Raw genomic sequence first — 24,046 nt, 5'->3', positions numbered from 1 at the left:
CAGTGAGAGAGCCACTGTGGTATCAGGGGGTTGACTTTCAGGTCTCCTCCCATTCCTCCCTCTGGTGAAGGGGGGGTGCAATGGCCCCAGCCTCATATGGGCTGAGGAACTAATACTGGCATTGGCAGGACCATGGAGGCTAGGGTATGGAGATTTGGAGGCAAGTAAAAGATCTGTGTGACAAGAACTTCACGTCCTTAAAGAAAGAAATCAAAGGAGACCTTAGAAGATGGATAGATCTCCCATGTTCATGGATAGGTAGGATTAACATCACAAACACGGTCATCTTTCAAAAGTAATCTACAGATTTAATACAGTCCCATGAAAATTATAACACCATTCTGCACAGACATGAAAAGAGTAATTTTTAACTTCATATGGAAAAACAAAAAGCCCAAGACAGCTAAAACAAAAGAACTTCTGGGGGAAGCATTCTTTTTCACAGCCTTAAGGGTTGTCCTGAAGGTTATAGCAGGCTATTATTTTGCTGAGACACCAGACACACCCTCACCTCCTAGACTTCTGCTGTCTCTGATTAGCATAGAGCATTAACTTTGGTAGAGATGACATTCCTCAAAGGAGAGGCATGAAAATATGTACATTATTACACAAACAAGCCTCAGAACCATAGCAACCATCAGCACTTGTAGAGGCCCTGAAAAGGTCAACTCAGGAACTTTGGGAAGGTCATGGAACACTTGCCTCTCTGGAAGGAAGAGGCTAATTAACATTCCTCAGACCACAGATTGGGAACTGACCTGCAGGACAGACCATTGCCCACCTTCAGACAAGAGAAATCCTTGCCACCTCATTCCCTGAAGACTAATCAGTTTAAAAAGTCATACTGTTCTACCAATCACATTGTGCCTAATGGCTGCTGCCCTGAAATCTGTATAAAAGCTCATTGAACGAGCTGTGCAGAGTTGCTGCCTCTCCTTCTGGTCTGGGACGGCCCCCGGTGCACTGGAACAATAAATTCCTCTTGATTTTTGTATCGATTCAGGCTCCACATGGTTCACTCAGGGTGTCCCTGGTAAGCTAAGGCTCTACAGAGTCTTACAGCCCACACCCTGCTGATTCTTTTCCAGGGGGAGAAACTATCTCATTCCATTCCTTATGTGGCCAATCAGTACTGGGAATTACATGAATCAGAATGGCTAAGATCAAAAATTCAAGTGACAGCATTGCTTGAAAGATTGCAAACTTGCACAACCAGTCTGGAAACCACTATGGCAGTTTCTCAGAAAACTAGAAATATTTCTATGTGAAGACCCTGCTATACCTCTCTTGAATACGTACCCAAAAGATGTTCTACTATACCACAAGGACATGTGTTACACTATGCTTATAACAACATTCTTACCAACCAGAAAGTGTACACAACCCAGATGTCCCTCAACCAAAGAATAGATACAGAAATTGTGTTTCATTTACATAATGGAAAACTATTCAGCTACTAAAAACAAGGGCATCATGAATTTTTCAAGCAAATGGATGGAAGTAGAAAGTATCCAGAGCAAGGTAACCCAGTCTCAAAAGCACATGCAAGTAATGTACTCATTTATGACTTAATATTAACCATAAAGTACAGAATACCCATGATACACCCCACAGAACCAAAGATTTAAACAAAAAGAAATTCCCAAGTGAGGATGCTTGAATCACACTTAAAAGGGCAAAAAAAGAGTTATAGGATGTAGAAGGAGGTAGGTAAGTGGGTCTAAGAAAGAAGAGGGAAGGGAATGGGGGCTAGACTATGTGTGGAAGATACAGGAGAAAGATCTAGAGGGCCAGGAGAATGAATAGAAATCTGCAGCTCCCAGAGGTGGTGGTGTGCACAGAATTTCTAGGAAGTCCCAGAGCCCTGAAGAGTTGTAGAGCCTTAACTTAGCAGAGACCCCCTGAGTGAACCACATGGAACCTCATCGATGCAAAAAGCAACAGGATTTTTATTGTTCCAATGCACTGGGGTCACCCCAGACCCCAAGGAGAGGTGGCAAACCCCCCCATAGCTTGTTTAATGAGCTTTTATACAGTTTTTAAGCGTAGACATTGGTAACAGCCTGAATTGGTTTACACCCATTTGAGGACCATACTGACCTTTCTCGGCATTGTTGGCCCCATGCAAGGTGTGGTCTTAATCACCAGAAGGGGAAACTGAAACATTTTTGGTCATTATCTGCACCTGCCCTGCTTCTTTACAGGGGCTTCTGCTAAAATTTGTATTGTTGGGACATTTTGGGAAGGGAGTGTGCATTCCTGGCATGGTCTTTCAGCAGCCATCTTATGTCCTCTAAGGTCAAACAGATGTCTCACAATGGGGACATGGAACCTCAAGAGGCCAACTCCTATAGCCAGCAGGAACACCAATGGAGGGATAAAGACACCAGCCCACCCACAAAAGTTTTGACCCCAAAATGTTCCTGTTTAAATGAAATACAGGGAGGACAAAGATGGACCAGAGATAGAAGGAATGGTTGACCAATAACTGGCCCAACTTGAAACCCAACCCATGGGCAAGTACCAATCTCTGACATTACTAATGATGCTCTATTAGGCTTGCAGACAGGAGTCTAGCATAACTGTCTGCTGAGAGGCTCTACCCAGCAGCTGACTGAAACAGATGCAAATACCCACAGCCAAACACTAGATGGAGATCAGGGACTCTTATGGGAAAGTTAGAGAAAGTATTCAGGGAATAGGAACCCTACAGGAAGACCAACAGTGTCAACTAACCTGGACACCTGAGAGCTGTCAGAGACTGAGCCACCAAGTATACATCACTTAGAACAAGGCCCACAGCACATAAGTAGCAGACATGCAGCCCAGTATCCTTATAGGTCCCCTAATAACTGGAGCAGAGGCTCTCCCTAAAGCTATAGCCTGACTATGTCATCCATTGCTCAGCAAGGCTACCTTGGCTTCACCTAAACTGGCAGAGATTTGATGAGTCAGGGTAGGGAAATACCCAGGTGGTAACCCATACTCTCAAAGGAAAAGGGAAGGGGAATGGGGGGAAGGACTCTGTGAAGGGGAGACTGGGACAGACAATATTGATTAACTGATTAAAAAAGAAGAAAGATAAACCTTAAGTCTTTAACAAATTGGTTAATTAAAATTTGTTGGTTGTTGGGGCCCAAAAGCCCCTGGCATTTCAGTCTCCGTCTTGTCCCTGGGCCTTCATCTATTAACTAATACTCCTTTGTTTCTTCCACTATCTTGCTTCCATTCCTGCAATTGATTGGAGACATTTTACGATAGAGGGCTTTCCAGACACTTTAGAATGAGGACATTCCTTTCTGGACTTTTCACAATGAGGAAACTCCTTTCCAGATATTTTATAATGTGGAGACATTCCCTTCCGGAGATTTTACAATGTGGACATTCCTTTATGCTAATGTGTAATAAAGCAATAAATACTGGTTTGGCCCATGCACCTTGGCAAATACCTTTGTGCTCTGTAACTTTATAAACCCTTTGTTTCCCTAGAATAAATTGAGACTTGATCACAATTTTTTATCTTGTCTCATTCCTTTGCATCTCCTGATCCCAAATTTGTCATTGATGGGCCCTTTTCTAGAGCACCCCATTGTTTAAGTCCTGCAGGTCAGGGCAGTTGGTAATAAAACATTGTGCCCAATACTACTTCCATGTGTTATCTATATTTATAACTTTTGTTTTTAAGATACCATACCAATATTTTCCATAATTCAGATATACCTTCTGTGGTTTTCATTTGAAATAGAATTATTATATAAAGAAAGGTATTCTAATGAATTTGGTGAAGAAAATTAAAACAATTATCAAATAAGGAAAAGATACACAAGTTTTAGGTATTAAAAATATTTTTCATTATGTGAATTAAAGAAAAGGTAATGCTTGTAAGTGAGAGAATTGTATTTGGAGAATTTCTCCTCTGTTAAACTATTGTTCCACAATGGGAGTAGTAAGATGACAATAAAGTGAGGTAGTTAAAGGACACTGTAAAAGAGTGTGAAACTTGAAACCCAAAGAAAATGCAATGACTATGTTGAGTACAATAAAAGCACTAAAGTTTTCAAACTCAACACACTGAGTTAAAATAGATGACTGCTTCTCTTTATGGCACAGTTTTCTTAAATATTGGTGTGTTCATAATGACATTTTTAAAAATCTTAGAAACACATTTTGCTGCTTATCCTTTTATTAATTAAGCCATTTAAAACTTGCCAAAAAGAATTTTCATGAGTGCTATTTGTATTTTCCCTATTCTTTAAAGCCTTTGATTTCTGGATAACTACTGCTTTAGCAGTGTAGAGAGTTCTATTAAAACTTATTTCTCCTTTTGGAGGCTCCCAGCTTCCCCATAACAAAACCACAAACTTGAATATCATTTCTATTTATAAAGTTTTATCTGAAGACTATGATACAGTTGGTGATTAAATAAATATAATGGCTTTAATTCTCAAAGTTGACTAAAGTTTCTCTTTCCTAGCTGACACTTCCAGTAGGAAAACATTTACTACCTCACACAATAAGTATTGAGAATTCTATAAACAGCTGTGTGAGTCATGTCTATTATGGGGGAAGAACTATCATAATGGATTTTATATACAATAACTAAAATGTCAGGACTGGCATCACTCCACACTGAATTCCTGAGAGACAAAAGGATAACTTTCTGAAGAGAAAAGACTCTGTCAGATATTTCTTGCCACCTACTGTGCTGAAAAGCTTCAGAAGATGAACTCGCAGATCCATTTCTGTCACCATAAACTTTTTGAAGTGCATCCACATAGACTTCAACGAATATGAATGACACCTTCAATTACATCAAAACCTGAGCACAAGAGTAACCTAACTCAAAGCCTTACTGAGAATATAGCACTCACTTTTGATAATCTTCAAGTCCTTTTATATTTAGATATCCTTAAAATTGTCGAAGATATTTATAGGGTTTCTTGAAATATTCATAACTAAAAAAATGCTAATCTTGGTTTTAATGAAGCTAGCAATGAATAAGATATATCATTTCTATAATATTTCTGTTACAGCTATATATATCTACCCAGAATACTTACATTACTTAAGACAAATATTATTAGTTAAAATTATTTGAGTTTTTTGTCATTATCTGAATAAAATAATTCATTATTCAATATAATTTTAATTTAAAAATTCTAGATTTTTAATTTACAAGAACTTTCCTACTAAGGAAAAATATCATGTCCCATAAAAGATTCTAAAAGACTCTATGTGATACTCAGTGCCTTAGTCACTGCACTACTGCTGTGAAGAGATACCATGACCACAGCAACTCTTATAAAAGAAATCATTTAATTGAGGCTTGCTTACAATTTCAAAGACGTAGTCCACTTTCATCTGTTTCATGCAAGCTTCCAAAGAAGGGAACTAATCAATAGTTGTACCTAGCTCTGATAGCTATGAATCACAAAAATGACCAGCATAGAATAATAATCCTCAGGGTCCAATACTGACATGTATATCTTGATAGTAATAGTTCTCCAATTGTACTTAAGACCTGCTTAACAGGAAACAAACCATGTCTGGCACTAAAAATGTAGATAACTACTCAAGGCTAGTGAAATCATGGATATTGTAGGAAAACTGACAACCACTACTTTTCCAAATTATCATAATATCTAGCTATATTCTCAATAGTAATCCTTATATCCACAGGTAAGTGTAGTTTTCACCACTTATCAAGAAAACTCTTTGCAACAGAGAGAGGCCATTAAAAAAAGAAACACACATATAACCAATCAAAATTCAGAGTTGTAGAGGCCAGCCTCAACTGATAGATCTATAATATGACTTTTGCATGTAAAGTTCGGGTATTATTCTGGAAGAGTGGAGAGGTAATTTTGTTAAGAGAAGGAGGAACAGAGATTTTGTTCTGAGATTGTCTCATAAAAATGTCAGAAGCTACACTCGTAAATTCTCATTAACATGGTTGCCTAAACATAACCTCAACAATGAATGGCAAAATCAGTAAACATGCTAATGTGAAATGAGAAAGCTCAAAGTTCTCAACTACATACAAAGAAGTACAAGTAACTGAGGAATGCTGAGAGTAGGAGTAATAGTCTTTCCCAGGAAAGAGCACACCAACTGGCTATCCAACACCAGATGGGTAGCCCTAAAAAATACATACAAGTAACATTATACAAACTGAGAAAGTTGTAATTATGTATTTGTGTTTATGTGTGTGTGTGTGTGTGTAAGTCTACATGTATGTGTATATGTACATATATATGTAATAACATATAAATATATAATAACAATAAAAGAAAATATTATAAATTTAAAAAACAGCACCACAGCATAAAATTTGATATAAATTTGAATATACAAGCCAGAAAATGCCAGTAATAAAAGTGTTTACAAAGAAATGGAGAATAGAGTAAGTCAGTGAAATGAGAATTAAACCAAGTATTATTTTCTACACAAGTATTATTTTCTACACAAAGTAGTCTTCATCCCAACCAAGTAAAGGCACAGCTAACCCAGTTGAGGTGAGAATGTCAGCAACACTTCTACAAAGTCTCCTTGGAGCTTCAAATTCTCATTGTATTTGTAAAAGATGATGGCAGAATTTTTTTAATTTAATGATTTTTGTACTTAAGGATTTTGTATAAAGTTATGAAGAAATAGATGCCAGTGGAATTTACCTTTCCCCATAAACACTTCAAAAATTGGATATTATTTATTCAACTTGCTCAGTCACCATGTAATAGTGTATTCCCAGAATAAAGAGGTGTGAAAAGTTGGGTTTCACCTTCATTCTGGTCTCTTTCCAAAAGAGCTTTTTGAAGAAATAAGACAGAGGAACAAAGTCCAAAGAATAGAAACATAGGAAGACATAAAAATCAAAAAACTGCTGAGAGAGAGAGCTTCCAACATTTAGGTGTCCCAAGGTTTCTCTGATACCTGTGATGTTCATACACACACAGTGACATCAAAAATTCAAGAAAATAAAATAAAATAAAATAAAACAATGAGGCATAGGACCATGAAAGGCAGCGTGGTTCCTGGTAGACCACAGGCTGGAAACCCCAGTGACCCTGAGGGACAGCAGGCATTTCACCTTGTTCCTGGACACTAGGCTCCTGGCATAAGGCTGTAGCCTTCCATAGATTTGTGTCCTTCAGTTACATAAGGGTAATGCCCGTCTACAGTAGAGGACGTAACCTGTGGTCATATCAAGACAGATCTCCATTTTAATGAGGTATCTAAAGGCCTGGAGACTTGCCCAGTTAAGTTTCCCTTCCCACTTTCTGGCCCTGGCATTCCCCTACAGGAGAGGACCTCAGCCCTGTGAAGGTTCTGTGCCCCAGTGTAGGGGAATGCCAGGGCCAGAAAGTGGGAGAGGGCGGGGTGGCAGGCATGGGGAAGTGGGAGGCAACAGGGGTTTGTTTTTGTTGTTTTTGTTTGTTTCTTTGTTTTTTGGAGGGGAAACTGGGAATGGAGAAATTTACATGTAAATAAAGAAAATATCTTAAAAAAAAAAAAAGTTTCCCTTCCCAGACTCTCCTCCCTGCAAAAGGTATTTAACCCCAGGTCTGCCCCTGAGAAGGGGGGTATGGTTTTACTCATCTACTTTCCACTATGACAATAAATGCTTCAAAACAAAGGACTGTCTAGTTTTCACCAGGATCCTCCATGGGGAGCTATAGAGAAGGTCTTTGCCATATAATCTCCCATACAAGGCCTCTCTGTGCTCCCAGCCACAACCATCAAGCCAAGCCAGCTACCTACTGACCACACAAACTGGAGCACTCACCCTATCCCCTATGACCCCAGACTAGATCCAGCCCGGAAGACCCCACTCTGTTCTCAGCTCTTTCTTAGCTTCCAGCAGTGGGTGCCTGGGTGCCCAAGAGCCTGAGAACCAGATGGCCCCTGCCTCCCTGCATGCTTGGGGACCCTGAGCCAGCTCCAGTGTCCCTGGGACCTCAGACTGCTCTCCCTATCCCTGGAGTAGTGTTCCCTAGCTTTGCATAGCCTGACTCCCACCTGGCACTAATGTGGGGGTTTGAGGGGAACAGGACTGAAGCCCTGAGGGCCAGCAGAAAGTTTGGAAATAGGCAATCTCAGGAGGTAGGAGTTGAGGGGACCTTCTAGAATGTTCCAGAGACCTGTGAAGTAAAAGACTCTCAGGACTCAAAGGAAGGGACCATAGATGAAATGTCCTACAGTGGAGAGAAGGAACTTGTAGAGTCCACCTCCAGTAAAAAGACAGGGCATCAAGTGGAGGGTTGAGGTTGCCATCCCACAGTAAAAAACTCTGACTCAGAATTGATCCTGTCTGAAAGATCTGCAGGGGAAAAAAATGGAGAAGAGCCTGAGGAAAATGAGGTCCAGTAACAAGCCAAAGTTTAGATCCAGCTCATGGGGAGGCCTCAAAGCTTGACACTAATACTGATGCTATTGAAAAGAAAAAATTCAACTCGAACTTGCCCACGTAAGCCTGGGATTGAAAGAGTTAAATTTGAGACTGGTGTTAACAAAGGAAAGGATTACCAAAAACCACAGGGGCCAGGCCTGTGAATACAGATCAAAGTGGAGATGAGCAAACTGTTAGGGGACTGAAAGGTCAGGGAGACATAAACCACAGAAATAGGGCAAAAATGCAAGAACATGCCCATAGCCCAGGTCAGGAAGACATAAAACATGGAGATAGGGCATGTCCGGAGCCTAGATACCTGGGACGCAACAGGGCAGACATTGCATAATGAGCCATCTGGTCCCCTTAGGTATTAGCTAAAAGTCAACTAGAAACCTTGAATAGCACTCCTTTTCACTCTCCTTTTTAGGAATTTTCAACTCTAATCTGCACGAACTACATTTAAAATAACCAATCATATATAGCCACCCTGATTCCTTTGTTCCCTCAGACCTTTTTTCTATATAAGCCCCTAACCCCTTAGCCTTGTGTCGATTCCTTGTCTCCTACATGAGATTGAGGGTCGGCCCTGAGCACTCCGAATAAAAACCTCATGTGCTTTGCATCAAGGCGGCCTCTCGTGTTTCACTGGGTGCACATCTCCTGGGACTTGAGTGAGGTCCCTCCGGGGGGTCTTTCAGTTGGGGACTCGTCCGGGATCATATGACACCCAGGAATCCCGAAGACCACTTGGAGGTACATGTGTGTGGCGTGCGTGTGGTGCGTTTGAAGTTTGGCACCTTTGAGTTGTGTTTTGGTTTCGGTTTTCCGCCAGCGGCAGTAAAAACAAAGATTGCAACCCTGGAAGTTGAGCCTGGGGTATCAGGGACCCCAGAAGTTGAGCCTGGGGGAGGAGGGACCCTAGATGTTGAGCCTGGGGTATCAGGGACCCCAGAAGTTGAGCCTGGAGGAGCAGGGACCCTAGATGTTGAGCCTAGGTAGTGGAAAGTCAGAAGAGCTTGACTATTGGTTTTCTGAACAAGGGAGACAGAATCCTCCTTCTACCAAAAAGAAGGTGGGAGCAAAACCCCCCATCTGAGCTTGCATTTAGCTGGTTGTTCAGAACCAGGAAGGGACGATTGTGCTTGGACCTGCTAGCTTCTCTTGCTCTTGTGACATTTTTGTTTTTTCTAATTCTAGTCATGGGTCAGACTATGACATCTCCCTTATCCCTTACGGTGGATCATTGGAAAGACATTAGGGAGAGAGGACTGAATCTATCCATAGTGATAAAGAAGAGGACCTGGCAAACTTTCTGTACCTTGGAGTGGCCTGCCTTTGGGGTCAGATGGCCACCAGAGAGAACTTTCAATCTGCTTACTATTCAAGCCGTAAAGGCTGTTATTTTTCAGGACCAACCATGATCACACCTGGACCAACATTGCGGTGTGGGAAGACTTAGCACAGTTCCCTCCGCGATGGATTCCCCCTTTTTTCTTACCCCACCACCCAGGTCCTAAGGTTTTGACCATTCAGAAAGGCACGGCGAAAGAGAAACCAAAGCCACAACCAGTGAGGGAGGGAGCACACAATGTTCTGCCATCTCCCCCCTCTCCCCCAAAGGTATATCCAGCTATAATGGAACCTCCTAAATGGACTATTCCCCCTCTTTACCCTCCCCCATTAGAGTTAGTAGAGCCTGAGCCTCAACCATCGGCCTCCCCAGCCCCCTCCACGCCTTCCGCACTGATTGAGGGAGTAGGCTGACCTTCAGCGGGAACCTGAAGCCAAAGAAGAGTCCCCTCTCTGGTGTCGGTGGACTCCATGGTAGCCCTACCCCTTAAAGCCGTTGCCCCCCCCCCCCACAGGGGATCAAGATGGCTTACAGCTTTTACAGTACTGGACTTTTTCATCCTCTGATCTTTACAACTGGAAAACTAACCACCCTCCTTTCTCAGAAAACCCTGCGGCCCTTACAGGCTTGATAGAATCATTGATGTTCTCATACCAGCCCACGTGGGATGACTTTCAACAGCTCTTACAGACCCTGTTTACTACTGAAGAAAAGGAAAGGATACTCCAAGAGGCTCGGGAAAATGTCCGAGATGTAGCCAGATGCCCAGTCAAGACTCCCGCTGAAATGGAGGGAGTTCCTCTGACTTGTCCTCAGTGGGATTATAATACAGCACAAGGTAGGGAGAAGCTGTCCAATTATAGATGGGCTCTCATGGCTGGTCTCAAAGGAGCAGCTAGATGGCCCACTAATTTGGCTAAGGTAAGAGAAGTCATGCAGGGGATGACAGAGTCCCCTGCAGTGTTTTTAGAAAGGCTCATGGAGGCCTATAGGAGATACATTCTTTTTGATCCCTTGTCTGAAGGACAGCAGGGATCTGTGATCATGAGTTTTATACACCAATCAGCCCCTGACATCAGAAAGAAGTTGCAAAGGATAGAAGGGTTGCATGACTTTACCCTGCAAGATGTAGTTAAAGAGGCTGAGAAAGTATATCATAAGTGAGAGACAGAAGAGGAGAAAAAGGAAAGGGAAAAGAGAGAAAGAAGAGAAAAAGAGGACAGGAGGAATAGGAGACAGGAAGAGAATTTGACTGGAATACTGGCCGCGGTAGTGGATAGGGATAGGAATAAAGTAGAGAGGACCAGACAGACAGGGGACCTGGGTGGCGAGAGAAGGCAGGGAGCAAGGAGACCTGGAAGAGAGCAACCCTGATGATTCCTCGAACCAGACCAATGCTCCTATTGCAAGGATAGGGGCCATTGAGCCAGAGAATGCCCAAAGAAAAAGCAAAAGACCTAAGTACTGACACTCAGGGGTGATGAAGATTAGGAGGAACGGGGCTCGGCACCCTTCCCCGAGCCTATGGTAAACTTGAAGGTGGAGGGGACCCCTATAAGCTTCCTGGTTGATACAGGAGCAGAATACTCAGTGCTAAAAACTCCTTTGGGAAAAGTGAAAGATAAAAAGACGCTTGTGATTGGGGCTACGGGACAAAAACTATACCCATGGACTACTTCTAGGGTTGTGGACCTTGGAAAGAACCAAGTAACTCACTCATTTTTGGTTATCCCCAAATGCCCTACGCCTTTACTGGGAAGAGACTTATTGACAAAATTAAAAGCTCAAATTACATTTGCCCCCTCTGGACCAGAATTGTCCTGGGGAACTGAAGTGCCCCAAACCTTAGCACTTTCTCTACGATTAGGAGAAGAATATCGGCTATATCAAAGCCCACCAAACAAACCTATCAAGGGGTTGCAAAATTGGCTTGAACAATTTCCTCAGGCATGGGCTGAAACAGGGGGGATGAGAATGGCAAAACAGCCCCCACCTGTTGCTGTCCAGGAGTAACATTAAGGAATGGGTTACCTGGAAATATGGAGTTAGAAAGAGATAGGAGGAGATAAAAGAGATAGGAGGAGGTAGGCTAGCCATACTGTACCTTACCCATGTGGGAGGATAAAAATTAGACAACACAAGCTGTGGTCACTCAGTCATCTTGAACCTTTAATGCACATCCTTTGTTCCCCCAACAGGTATAATATCTGAGGCAAAACCACTCCCCCCAAGTACGTCAGCATGTCAGTACAATCAGCAACTTCCTTTTTTCTCTGCGGAGGTAGAGCTTCCAAATGTAACTGGAACCAGGTTGGAGGCGTGGCAAATAGCAGGAGATGGGCAGAGAGGTGTGGCTATGAGAGGCAGGCCTCAAACCAGGAGGGTAACACCCCCTAATAGTAGTCAACTCAAACCTTGGGCCACTCCTATAAGAGTTCGACAATATCCCATGAGCAGAGAAGCTCGGGAGGGCATACGCCCACACATCGACAGGTTACTCCAACAGGGAATTCTAATTCCCTGTAACTCTCCATGGAACACTCCATTACTCCCAGTGAGGAAGCCAGGGACAAATGACTATCATCTGGTACAGGACCTTAGGGAAGTCAATAAGAGAGTGCAAGACATACATCCCACGGTGCCAAACCCTTACAACCTACTTAGTACTTTGCCACCCAGACAAGTCTGATATACGGTCCTAGACCTCAAAGATGCTTTCTTTTGTCTGAGGCTACACCCTAATAGCCAGCCCCTGTTTGCCTTTGAATGTCGAGACCCAGAGAATGGAAGAACCGGGCAGCTCACCTGGACAAGACTGCCTCAAGGGTTTAAGTATTCACCCACCTTGTTTGATGAGGCCCTGCATCGAGACCTTGCATCCTTCTGAACTGATGACCCCCAGGTAACTCTTTTGGAATATGTAGATGACCTTCTTCTAGCCACAGAAGCATATGAAGACTGCAAACTTGTGACACAGAAGCTCCTGGCTGAGTTAGGTGAGTTGGAGTACCAGGTTTCAGCCAAAAAGGCACAATTATGCCAGACGGAAGTGACTTATTTGGGATATGCCCTGAAAGACGGACAACGTTGGCTTACAGAAGCCAGGAAGCAGACAGTGATGCAGATCCCAACTCCAACCACCCCTCGCCAGGTAAGAGAATTCCTGGGGATGACTGGGTTCTATAGACTCTGAATCCCAGGTTTTGCTACCTTAGCAGCTCAATTATACCCCCTGACAAAAGAAAAAGGGGAGTTCTTTTGGACTAAAGAACACCAGTCGGCTTTCAAAGCCCTCAAGAATGCATTGCTACAGGTCCCTGCCCTGGCTTTGCCAGATTTAAGTAAACCTTTCATCCTCTATGTTGATGAATGAAGAGGAGTGGCTAGGGGGGTCCTAACTCAACTTTGGGACCCTGGAAAGAATCAGTAGCTTACCTATCAAAAAACCTGGACCCTGTGGCCAGTGGCTGGCCCTCCTGCCTGCGAGCAATAGCGGCCACGGCTCTTTTAGTAAAAGATGCTGACAAACTGACTATGGACCAGAACATGACAATAATAGCCCCCATGCACTTGAGACCATCATCCGACAACCGCCTGATCGCTGGATGACGAATGCCCGGAAGACACATTATCAGAGTTTGCTGTTGACTGAATGAGTAGCTTTTGCCCCACCTGCCATCCTCAACCCAGATACTCTACTGCCTGAAACTGCTGAAACTCCAGTACATATATGTGAAGAAATATTGGCAGAAGAGACGGGGACTCGATCAGATCTGACTGATATACCATGGCCTGGGATACTAACCTGGTTCACCGACAGAAGCAGTTTAGTGGTAGAAGGTAAGCGAAAGGCTGGGGCAGCAGTGGTGGACGGGAAATCAGTTATATGGGCCAGCAGCTTGCCAGAGGGAACGTCAGCCCAAATTCAGAGCTTATTGCTTTGGTCCAAGCTTTAAAACTAGCAGAGGAAAAAAACTGTCAACATCTATACAGATAGCCAGTATGCATTTGCAATGGCTCATGTACATGGAGCAATCTACAAACAGCATGGGCTACTGACCTCTGCAGGCAGAGATATTAAAAACAAAGAAGAAATTCTCAGCCATTTAGAAGCTGTTCACTTGCCAAGTAAAGTAGCCATCATTCATTGCCCAGGGCACCAGAAAGGAGAAGGACACATAGAAAAGGGAAACCGCATGGCAGACCAGGCTGCCAAGGATGCAGCACAAGGACCTATGTGTTGCCGCCCCTCCGTCCAGCAGAAATGAGGAGGCAACAATGAGCTCTTCTCTAAGCAGTTTATTCAGGAACCTTCATTTTTACTTCTTCTTACTAATCCCCCTAGCCCTCAGCCCTCGTGGGTTAAATACATTCCCTGGTCCCAATCAGCATCAGCTACATGGCAAAGCATAATAGGCTGTGGGAAAATCATGCCAGCTTGCATCACAAACTGGAGGCACACAGCTTTTCCAACTAAGGCTTGTTTATCAATGCTCTCTGCTCTGGCCAGAGACCAGGTGTTCAATATATATGTATAGGGTGGCAGCTGTGGCTCCCCACACCTATGATCCTCACAGTGGCCAGGAAAGGATGGGAAACTCCTCCAGACGAGACCTTCCTCTCCCCGGAAGAAGGGCTCATCTATCCGACTAAGATTCACACCCTTACCTACCTGGGGCCAAAGAAAATGATTGAATTGGTAAAAAGATCTCCTTACCTCAGGTAAAAGAAGCAGTGGAAAAATTAGTAAAGAACTGTAAGGCCTGTGCTTTAACTAATGCTGGTGTTAGCAGGCTCCAGGAGGGAAGATGGCTGCAAGGAGACCGGCCAGGGACGTACTGGGAAACAGATTTTACTGAGGTCAAGCCTGCCTGATATGGAAATAAATATCTCTTAGTGTTTATAGACACCTTTTCAGGGTGAGTTGTGGCTCTCCCCACCAAGAAAGAAACAGCTAACGTGGTGGCTAAGAAGATATTGGAAGAAATATTTCCCCAATTCGGAATACCTAAGGTAATTAGGTCAGACAACGGTCCTGCTTTCATCACCCAGGTAAGTCAGGTTATGGCCAAACAACTGGGGATAGATTGGAAATTACATTGTGCTTACAGACCCCAGAGCTCAGTACAGGTAGAGAGGATGAATAGAACCCTAAAAGAGACCTTGACTAAATTGTCCTTAGAGACCAGAGGATAGGATTGGACAGCTCTCCTTCCTTATGCACTGTTCTGGCTTCGGAGCACCCCTGGTATTACCAGATTGACACCCTTTGAATTAACGTTTGGGACGCCACCACCTATCTATATAACCCTGAAAGCAGATGTGTGCCCTGATGATTCTTCTATTCCCTCATCCCACCTTCTAGCCCAGCTAAAAGCTCTTGAAACAGTGAGAATAGAAGCTTGGGAGCAGTTAAAAGGCATCTATGCGGCAGGCGATCTGAGAGTGCCACATCAACTTGAAGTGGGAGACGCTGTTTTGGTACGAAGACAAAACCTCGGAGCTGGGAACCTCGAGCCACGGTGGAAGGGACTGTACCTAGTGTTACTAACCACCCCCACTGCTGTTAAGGTAGATGGGATTCCTGCTTGGATCCACGCATCTCACGTCAAAAAGGCACCCCCGAACTTAACCAAGATGGGTGGACTGTGGAAAAAACTGATAACCCTCTTAAGTTGCGCCTGCATTGCAAATCCAGTCCTGAATAAGCTCCCTGACCCCCATCAGCCACGTAACCTGACTTGGATTGTAATTGCTGGGCATGGGGGCATAATATGGAGCAGGCCTAAACTTACTACCCCAGGCCTTTGGTGGCCAGACATGTTCCCCAATGTCTGCAAACTGGCCTTTGGGGCACCAGCTAACTGGAAGGATATTATGACCCCAATATGCCAGCTCCCAAAGTATCCTCTCCCCCTGGCTGGCATGGGATTGACCCATTTGGGTGTTGTGGACATGTGAGCCAGAGGAGCCAGCTCCGAGTTTTGACCTTTTACATCTGCCCTGGATTCCACAGAAAACGTTCCTTAGAACCTGTGGGGGGCGAGACCATTTCTTCTGTAAAAATTGGGGTTGTGAGACCTCGGGAGATACATACTGGAAGCCAACCTCCAGTTGGGGCAATATCAAAGTAACTGCAAATTATAGCATCATAAGGCAGGAGAACCAGGGTTGACATACTACCCAAAGTGTGAAGACTGGTGCCACCCACTTCACATTGCTTTCACTATGATAGGAAAAAAGGCAACTGGGTGGACAACTGGCTATACATGGGGTCTTAGGTTTTACAAAGAAAGGTATGACGCTGGACTGATATTCACCATTAATCTTAAGATAGAAACCCCTTATACATTACTTGGCCCAAACCCAGCCCTATACCATCCCCTTCCCCGTATGCCGTATGCCTCTAGATCCTCTGCGGTCTCAACCCCAGACTGTTCCCAAGATAGGAACAGCCACACCATCTGCCGCTATATTAGGGACTAAGACGCTCTCCCCAAAAACCCTGCCTGCCCTGCCCCCAGAGTTTAATCCGGATGCTAGCCCTCTCTTAAACATGGTAATTAGTGCCTTTAAAGTGCTTAACGCCACAAATCCTGAAATGACCAGAAAGTGTTGGATGTTTTATGATGTGGCACCGCCTTACTATGAGGGTATCACATGGGTTAACACCCCAACCGTAACTTTACAAGCCTCCGATTGTAGGTGGAGTCACCACCAAGTCTGCCTCACCCTATCTGCTGTTACTGGGAAAGGCCTTTGTGTGGGTCAGGTTCCACAGACTCATCAACATCTGTGTAATAGTTCACAACCTGTATAAGTTTGGAGATTCTTAATCACAACCATGACTACTGTGTGCTAGTACAAATAGTGCCTAGATTATTATACCATTCTTATGAAGATGTGCTGAATTACTGGGACCCTGAGACCAAAGACTTAGTTAGACTCAAAAGAGAATTAGGAATTACCCTGGCAGTTATTTTGGGGGTAAGCTTAGGGGCTGCAGGGGCCACCACTGGATCAGCAGCGATGGCTTTACAGCATAAGGCATATGAAGAACTGAGAGAGGCCATTGACTCAGATATCGAACGTATAGAAAAAACTCTGGCTGACTTACAAGAATCACTCACCTCTTTTTCAGAAATGGTTCTCCAAAATAGAAGAGGATTAGACCTGTTATTTCTTAAAGAAGGTGGCCTATGTGCATCATTAAAGGAAGAGTGTTGTTTTTACATAGACCACTCAGGAATAGTCAAAGATAATTTAGCCAAAATTAGAGAAGGTTTAGAACAGAGAAAAAGAGAGAGAGCCCAAGGCAAGAGTTGGTTTGAAACTAACTCATCCCCCTGGTTAACATCTCTGATCTCTGCACTCACAGGGCCGCTAATCATACTTTTGTTATTGCTTACCATTGGCCCTTGCATTCTTAATAGGCTTATAGCTTTCATAAAAGAGAGGATTGGGGCTGTGCAACTTATGGTATTATGCCATCAATATAATACCTTGCCTCAAGATGAAGAAATTGAGACAGACATATAGTTCTATGATTAGAATTATAGGAAAAAAGAAGGGGGAATGAAAAGAAAAAATTTAGCATGAGCTTGCCCACGTAAGCCTGGGATTGAAAGAGTTAAATTTGAGACTGGTATTAGCAAAGGAAAGGATTACCAAAAACCACAGGGGCCAGGCCTGTGAATACAGATCAAAGTGGAGATGAGCAAACTGTTAGGGGACTGAAAGGTCAGGGAGACATAAACCACAGAAATAGGGCAAAAATGCAAGGTCATGCCCATAGCCCAGGTCAGGAAGACATAGAACATGGAGACAGGGCATGTCCGGAGCCTAGGCACCTGGGACGCGACCGAGTAGACATTGAATAATGAGCCATCTGGTCCCCTTAGGTATTAGCTAAAGGTCAACTAGAAACCTTGAATAGCACTCCTTTTTCACTCCCCTTTTTAGGAATTTTCAACTCTAATCTGCACGAACTACATTTAAAATAACCAATCATGTATAGCCACCCTGATTCCTTTGTTCCCTTAGACGTTTTTTCTATATAAGCCCCTAACCCCTTAGCCTCGTGTCGATTCCTTGTCTCCTGCATGAGATTGGGGGTTGGCCTGGAGCATTCCAAATAAAAACCTCATGTGCTTTGCATCAAGGCAGCCTCTCATGTTTCACTGGGTGCACGTCTCCTGGGACTTGAGTGAGGGTCCCTCCAGGGGTCTTTCATTATGATGTGCTGAAAAACAGGGGCCTATCATGACTGTCCTCCAAAAAGCCCAACAAGCAGCTGGAAGTCAGATGCAGATATTTATACCCAACCAGTAGGCAGAAGCTGGTAACCTCTGTGGTTGAATTAGGAAAAAGCTGGAAGAAGCTGAGGAGGAGGGTGACCCTAGAGGAACTCCAGCAGTTGTAGAGCAGTGGTCTGTTCAGGCAGCCTGGGCCCAGTCGAGTATAAGTCTGGAACCCCAGTGACCCAGTTGGCAATATCTCTGCCCTGCAAGGGATGAAAGGTGATCAACCATAACTCCTGGGAGGTATGATGGGGGGCAGGGCAGACATCCTCTTGGAGACTGGGGGGGGGGATAAAGTTATACTGTAAAAAATGTTTAAAGAACAAATAAAAATAAAAGTAGTACTTTGGGACCATTCTAATCACTGTTCTCAGCAATCCAATGCATTAGTAAAACACCAAACTAGTAAAGCACAAGTCTTCTGAAACAGCATGAAGTATCCAGAATACCACCAAAAATTCTTTGGTGCATTTCCCTCGGAAATGTCACAACAATGAAAGATTAGTTAAGAAAGCAAGGTGAACCAATCTCAGATCATTATAAGTAAAATCCAGCAAGGGCAACCCCAAGGAAGACTAGCAAGGCAAACCAATGCCATAGAAATGTCTACTGTCTGTTGGGTTGTACTTACATTACTTCGAAACATCACATGCCTTCTCAAATGCCTGCTCCAGTGAAACATCACATCTCCTTTTCACCAGACAGCTTCCAAAAACACATGTCTGCTCTCAGTAAAACATTCTCTCACAAGACAGCCTCCAGAAAAACATCACATATCACAACTGAGTCTTCTACGAAAACAGAAATTCCCACTTCAAATATACAAGTCCCATAGTAGAATTTTGGGGGCCACTTAAATATACTATCACATCATCTGCAAATAGCAATACTTTGAATTTTTACTTTCCAATTTATATCCCCTTGATCTCCTTCAGTTGTCTCATTGCTGCAACTAAAATATTTATAATATATTGAATATGTATGCAAAGAGTGGGAAGCCTTTTCTTATCCTGGATTTTAGTGTAATTGCTTTAATTTTCTCATTTAATTTGATATGGTATATCAGGCTGCAGTATATTGACTTTATCGTGTTTGGGTATATGCCTTATATTCTGATCTCTCCAAAACTTTTATCATGAAGAATGTTGATTTTATAAAAGGCTTTTGAGCATGTAATGCGATGATCATGTGATTTTTTGGATTTTTTTTCTTTCAGTGTATTTCTCTGATGGATTATGTTGATGGATTTTCATATGTTGAAACATCCCTGCATCTCTGAGACGAGGTCTACTTGATCCTGGTTGATGATATTTTTGATGTGTTACTGAATTCAGTTTGTGAATATTTTATTAAATATTTTATATCAATGTTTAAGAGGGAAAATTTGTAATTCTATTTATTTGTTGAATCTTTGTGTGGTTTGTGTATCAAGATGACTGTAGCCTCATAAGATGAATTTGGCAGTGTTTCTTTTCTTTATAGTTTGTGGAGGAATTATAAAAGTATTAGCTCCTTTTTTGAAGGTGCGGTAGAATTTTGCACTAAATTTTGCACTGAAACCATCTGGCTCTAGGTGGATTATTGGGGGGGGGGCAAGTGTCAGAATACTTCTAATGACTGCTTCTATTTCCTTAGGGATTATAGGTCTATCTACTGCTTACTAGATCTTGATTTAGCTTTGTAAGTTGTATTTATCAAAGAAATTATCCATTTCATTTGGAGTTTATAATTTTGTGGAGTACTGCTTTTTGAAGTAAGACCTAATGATTCTTTTTTTTTGGCATCTTTTTGTTTTTGATTTTTCTAAATTAACATTTCCTCTCTTTCATTTAGTTAGACTGGTTTTATCTTGTTGATTTTCTCAAATAACCAACTCTTTGTTTCATTGATTCTTTGTATTGTTTTCCTGATTTCTACTTTATTGATTTTTATTCCTGAGTGTGATTATTTCCTGCCATCTCCTCCTCTTGGTTATGCTTGCTCCTTTTTATTCTGAGCTTTCACATGTACTGGTAAGTCCCTAGTATGAAATCATCCAATTTGTTTACAAAAGCACTTACTACTATTAAATTTCCTCTTAGCACTGCTCTCATTGCATCTCATAAGTTTAGGTATGTTGTGCACTCACTTTCATTGAATTCTAGGAAGTCTTTAATTTCTTTATTTCTGTCTTGACCCTGTGGTCATTGAGTTCAGTTACTATAAGTTTGTAGATTTCTATTATTTTCGTTGCTTTTGAAGTTCAGTTTTATTCCATGGTGGTCTGATAAGGTATAGGAGGTTATTTCAGTTTTCTTGTATCATCTAAGTCTTGCTTTATTACCTAGTATATTGTGGGATGGTGAAAGGTAGCCTGTTTTTTGTCCAAGCTAGATTTAAACTCCAGAGACTCAGCAGATGTTCCTGCAAGGAACAGAAGGCATTTGCCATTCTCCCAAACACTAGGCTCCTGACACAAGGCCTCAGCCCTCCCATAATTCTGTGGCCATCAGTCATGTAGGGCAAAACCCCAAGCCCCTCTACAGGTAGAGGACATGACTACAGATCATGTAGCCTTAAGACAGATCTCCATTTTAATGAGTTACCTAAAGGCTTGAAGGGCATATGCAACTAAGCTCTCCTCCCTAGACATTCCTCCCTGCAAAAGTTATTTAACCTCAGGCCCACCGTGAGGAAGCAGGGTATGGTTTTACTCATTACAACTCTCTTCCATGACAATAAATCCCTTAAAACCATGGACTATCTCTTCTCATCTTCTCATCGGGATCTGTCATGCTGGAGCAATGGAGCAGGTCTTTCTCTAAAGAACCACGTCTAATCTCCCACAAAATGCCTCTCTGGGTTCTCAGCCACAGTCTCCACCAAGCCAAGTCACCCATCCAAACAAGCCAAGGATAGTCTCATCCCTGTGGGACCCAGCAGGAGCTCTCCTTCCAGTCTTTTCTCCTTAGGCCCCAAGCTAGAGCCCATCCACAGGCCCATACTCAGTTCTCAGTTCTTGCGCCATCCAGTGGTGTCTGCTGTGTCCAAGACTGAGCACTTGTCATCCTCAGCCTCTGTGCAAGCTGAGACCCCCAAGCCCAACTCTGGCAGTTCAGCAGAGACCTCAGACTGCACTTCCCCACCCCTGGAGCAGTGTCCTGTGGCTTCTCACAGCCTGACGCCTGCCCTGCAGCAGTGTAGGATGTGTGCAGTCAAACTTCCTGGGTCCTGCCTTGCCCAGTGCCTGGAGCCCTGGGACAGAAGTCAGACACCATTTTAATGCACAACATATGATCAGTTTTTAAGTGCTGAAAAAAGTATACTCTTTTGTGTTGGGGAAAATGTTCTGTAGGTATCTGTTAGGTCCATTTCATTGATAACCTCTATTATTTCCACTATTTCTCTGTTTAGCTTCTGTTAGATGACCTGTCAACTGGTGAGAGTAGAGTGTTGAAGCATCCCCCTATTAATGTGTGAGATTCTATGTGACTAAAGCTTTAGTAATGTTTCTTCAATGAATATGGGGGTCCTTGCATTTGGAGTATAGATATTCAGAATTGAGATGTCATCTTGTAGGATTTTTCCTTTGATGAGTATGAAGTGTCTTCTCCATCTCTTTTGATTAATTTTGGTTGGAATTCTATTTTATTAGATATTAGAATAGTTACTTTAGTTTGTTTCTTGGGTTCCTTTGCTTGGAAACTTTTTTTCAATCCTTTACTCCAAGGTAATATCTATATTTGATGTTGAGGTATGCTTTATATATGCAGTAGAATGATAGATCCTGTTTTCACATCTACTCTGTTTGTGTCTTTTTATTGGGAAATTAAGTTAATTAATCTTGAGAGAAGTTAAAGACCAATGATTGTTAATTTCTGTTATTTTGATATTAGTAATGGTAGTGTGTGTGTGTGCATGTGTGTGTGTGGCACTTCTTTTGTCGTGTATTGTCTTTCTGATGTTACATTATTTACTTCCTATGTTTTCTTGGGTAGAGTTAACGATTTTGGGTTGGAGATTTTCTTCTAGTATTTTCTATAGGCCAAGATTTTTAAATATACATTTTTTCATGGAATATCTTATTTTTCCATCTATAGTGATTGAAAGCTTTGCTAGGTATACAAGTCTGGGTTGGCATCTGTGTCTACAAGACATTTGCTCATGTTTTGAGTTTTAGAGTCTCTGTTGAAACACTGGATATGATTCTAATACATCTGCCTTTTTATGGTACTTGGTATTTTCCCTTTGCAGCTTTTAATAATAGTTTTTCTTTGTTCTGTTCATTGAGTTTTTTATTATTGTGTGGCAAAAAAGATGTCCTTTTTTGTTTTAACTTATTTTGTGTTCTTTAAACTTCTTATATATTTATAGACATGTCTTTCTTTAGGTTTGGAAAGTTTTCTTCTATGATTTTGTTGGAAATATTTTCTGGACTTTTGAGCTGGGGATCTTCTACATCCATTCCTAGTATCCTTAGGTTTGGACTTTTCATAGTGTCCCAAATTTCTTAGATTTTTTTCATCAAAAACACATTAGATATAACATTTTCTTTGACCTATGTATCAATTTCTTCTATCCTATCTTCTATACCTGATACTCTCTTTCATCTCTTGTATTCTGTGGGTGATGCTTGTGTCTGTAGTTTCTGTTCTCTTAGCTAGGTTTTCTATCTCCAAACTTCCCTCAGTTTGTGTTTTCTTTATTGCTTCTATTTTCATTTTCAGATTGTGAACAATATTATTCATTTCTATCACCAGTTTGATTGTATTTTCCTGTATTTCTTTAAGGAATTTATTCATTTCCTCTTTAAAGGCCTCTCTCATCTCCATAAAATTGGATTATTTTCAAAATCATTTTCTTGTCCTTTAGCTGTGTTAGGATATCCTGGGCTTGATGAAGTAGTGTATCTGGCATCTGTGGCAGCATATGGCCCTTGCTGTTATTGATCATGTTCTTATAATGACCTTTAACTATCTGGGTTTTAAGGTTGTTATAGGTTTAGAGGCTTATGTCTGAGTTGAATGTTTTGTTGTTGTTGTTGTTATTGTTGATGATGATGATGATGATGATGATGATGATGATGATGATGATGATCCTTTTTTATTTTTCTTCTCCCCTTGTTTTCTGTTTCTGCTTGATCTTCTTGCCTGAGTGGCTTGGGGTCCTAGTGACTAGCTAAGTTTCAAGTCTAGTAAGGTGTCCAGGATGCAGTTTTTGTAGCCTGTGTGACCTTTGGGATTTTGGGTACTACCTTGTCTCTTGGATTCCTAGTGCCAGTGTGGCCTGAGTCTCTACTAACAAAAGTCATAATTAGGAATACAATCAAAGTTGCAGGCCAGAAAATAGAGTCCAGAGTATGGGGTGTAATTTAAGGATGTTGGGTATGCTTCACAGGGATTTGGCAGGCAATAGCTTGGTACAGTGTCTTACCTGGTTGTCCCTGTTGCTGGCAGACCTTTAAGAATACAGAGACACTTGTGGTCCAGAAAATGGAGCAGAAGGAACAGGGTGAAATTTACCACTATTGAGTGTGCTTTAGGGAGACATCAAACAGTGTATTTTTTCCATTTTTTTATAGATATGTTCTTTATTTACAATTTAAATGTTATCCTCTTTCCTCATCTCCCCTCTGAAAACCCCCTATCCCCTCCCCTCCCCCTGATCACCAACCCACCCACTCCCTTTTCCTGGCCCTGGCATTCCCCTACACTGGGACATAGAGCCTTCACAGGACCAAGGTCCTCTCCTCCCATTGATGACCAACAAGACTATCCTCTGCTACATATGTAGTTGGGGCTCTGAGTCTCACCATGTGTACTCTTTGGTTGGTGGTTTAGTCCCTGGGAGCTCTGGAGGTACTGGTAAGTCCATATTGTTGATCTTCCTATGGGGCTGCAAACCCCTTCAGCTCCTTGCATCCTAAAAGTATATTCTTAATTAGGAGTCTATCATCTAAGATGAATTTACCAGATGGGGAAAATTATACATTTGAGGCATTAAATTTCAAGTTTTTTTTTTTTTTTT

At 42.3% G+C, this 24,046-nt stretch overlaps 1 pseudogene; it reads left to right on the top strand.

Annotated features, from left to right (window-relative positions):
- The first annotated feature begins 9,588 nt into the window (after nucleotides 1–9,588).
- LOC116095260 lies at nucleotides 9,589–15,448 on the top strand (annotated as a pseudogene).
- The last annotated feature ends 8,598 nt before the right edge of the window (nucleotides 15,449–24,046 follow it).

This window comes from Mastomys coucha, unplaced genomic scaffold (assembly GCF_008632895.1).
Source record: "Mastomys coucha isolate ucsf_1 unplaced genomic scaffold, UCSF_Mcou_1 pScaffold18, whole genome shotgun sequence".
NCBI classification, from domain to species: Eukaryota; Metazoa; Chordata; class Mammalia; order Rodentia; family Muridae; genus Mastomys; species Mastomys coucha.
Note: the sequence above shows the minus strand (reverse complement) of the source record. Positions and strands in the feature narration are given on the sequence as shown.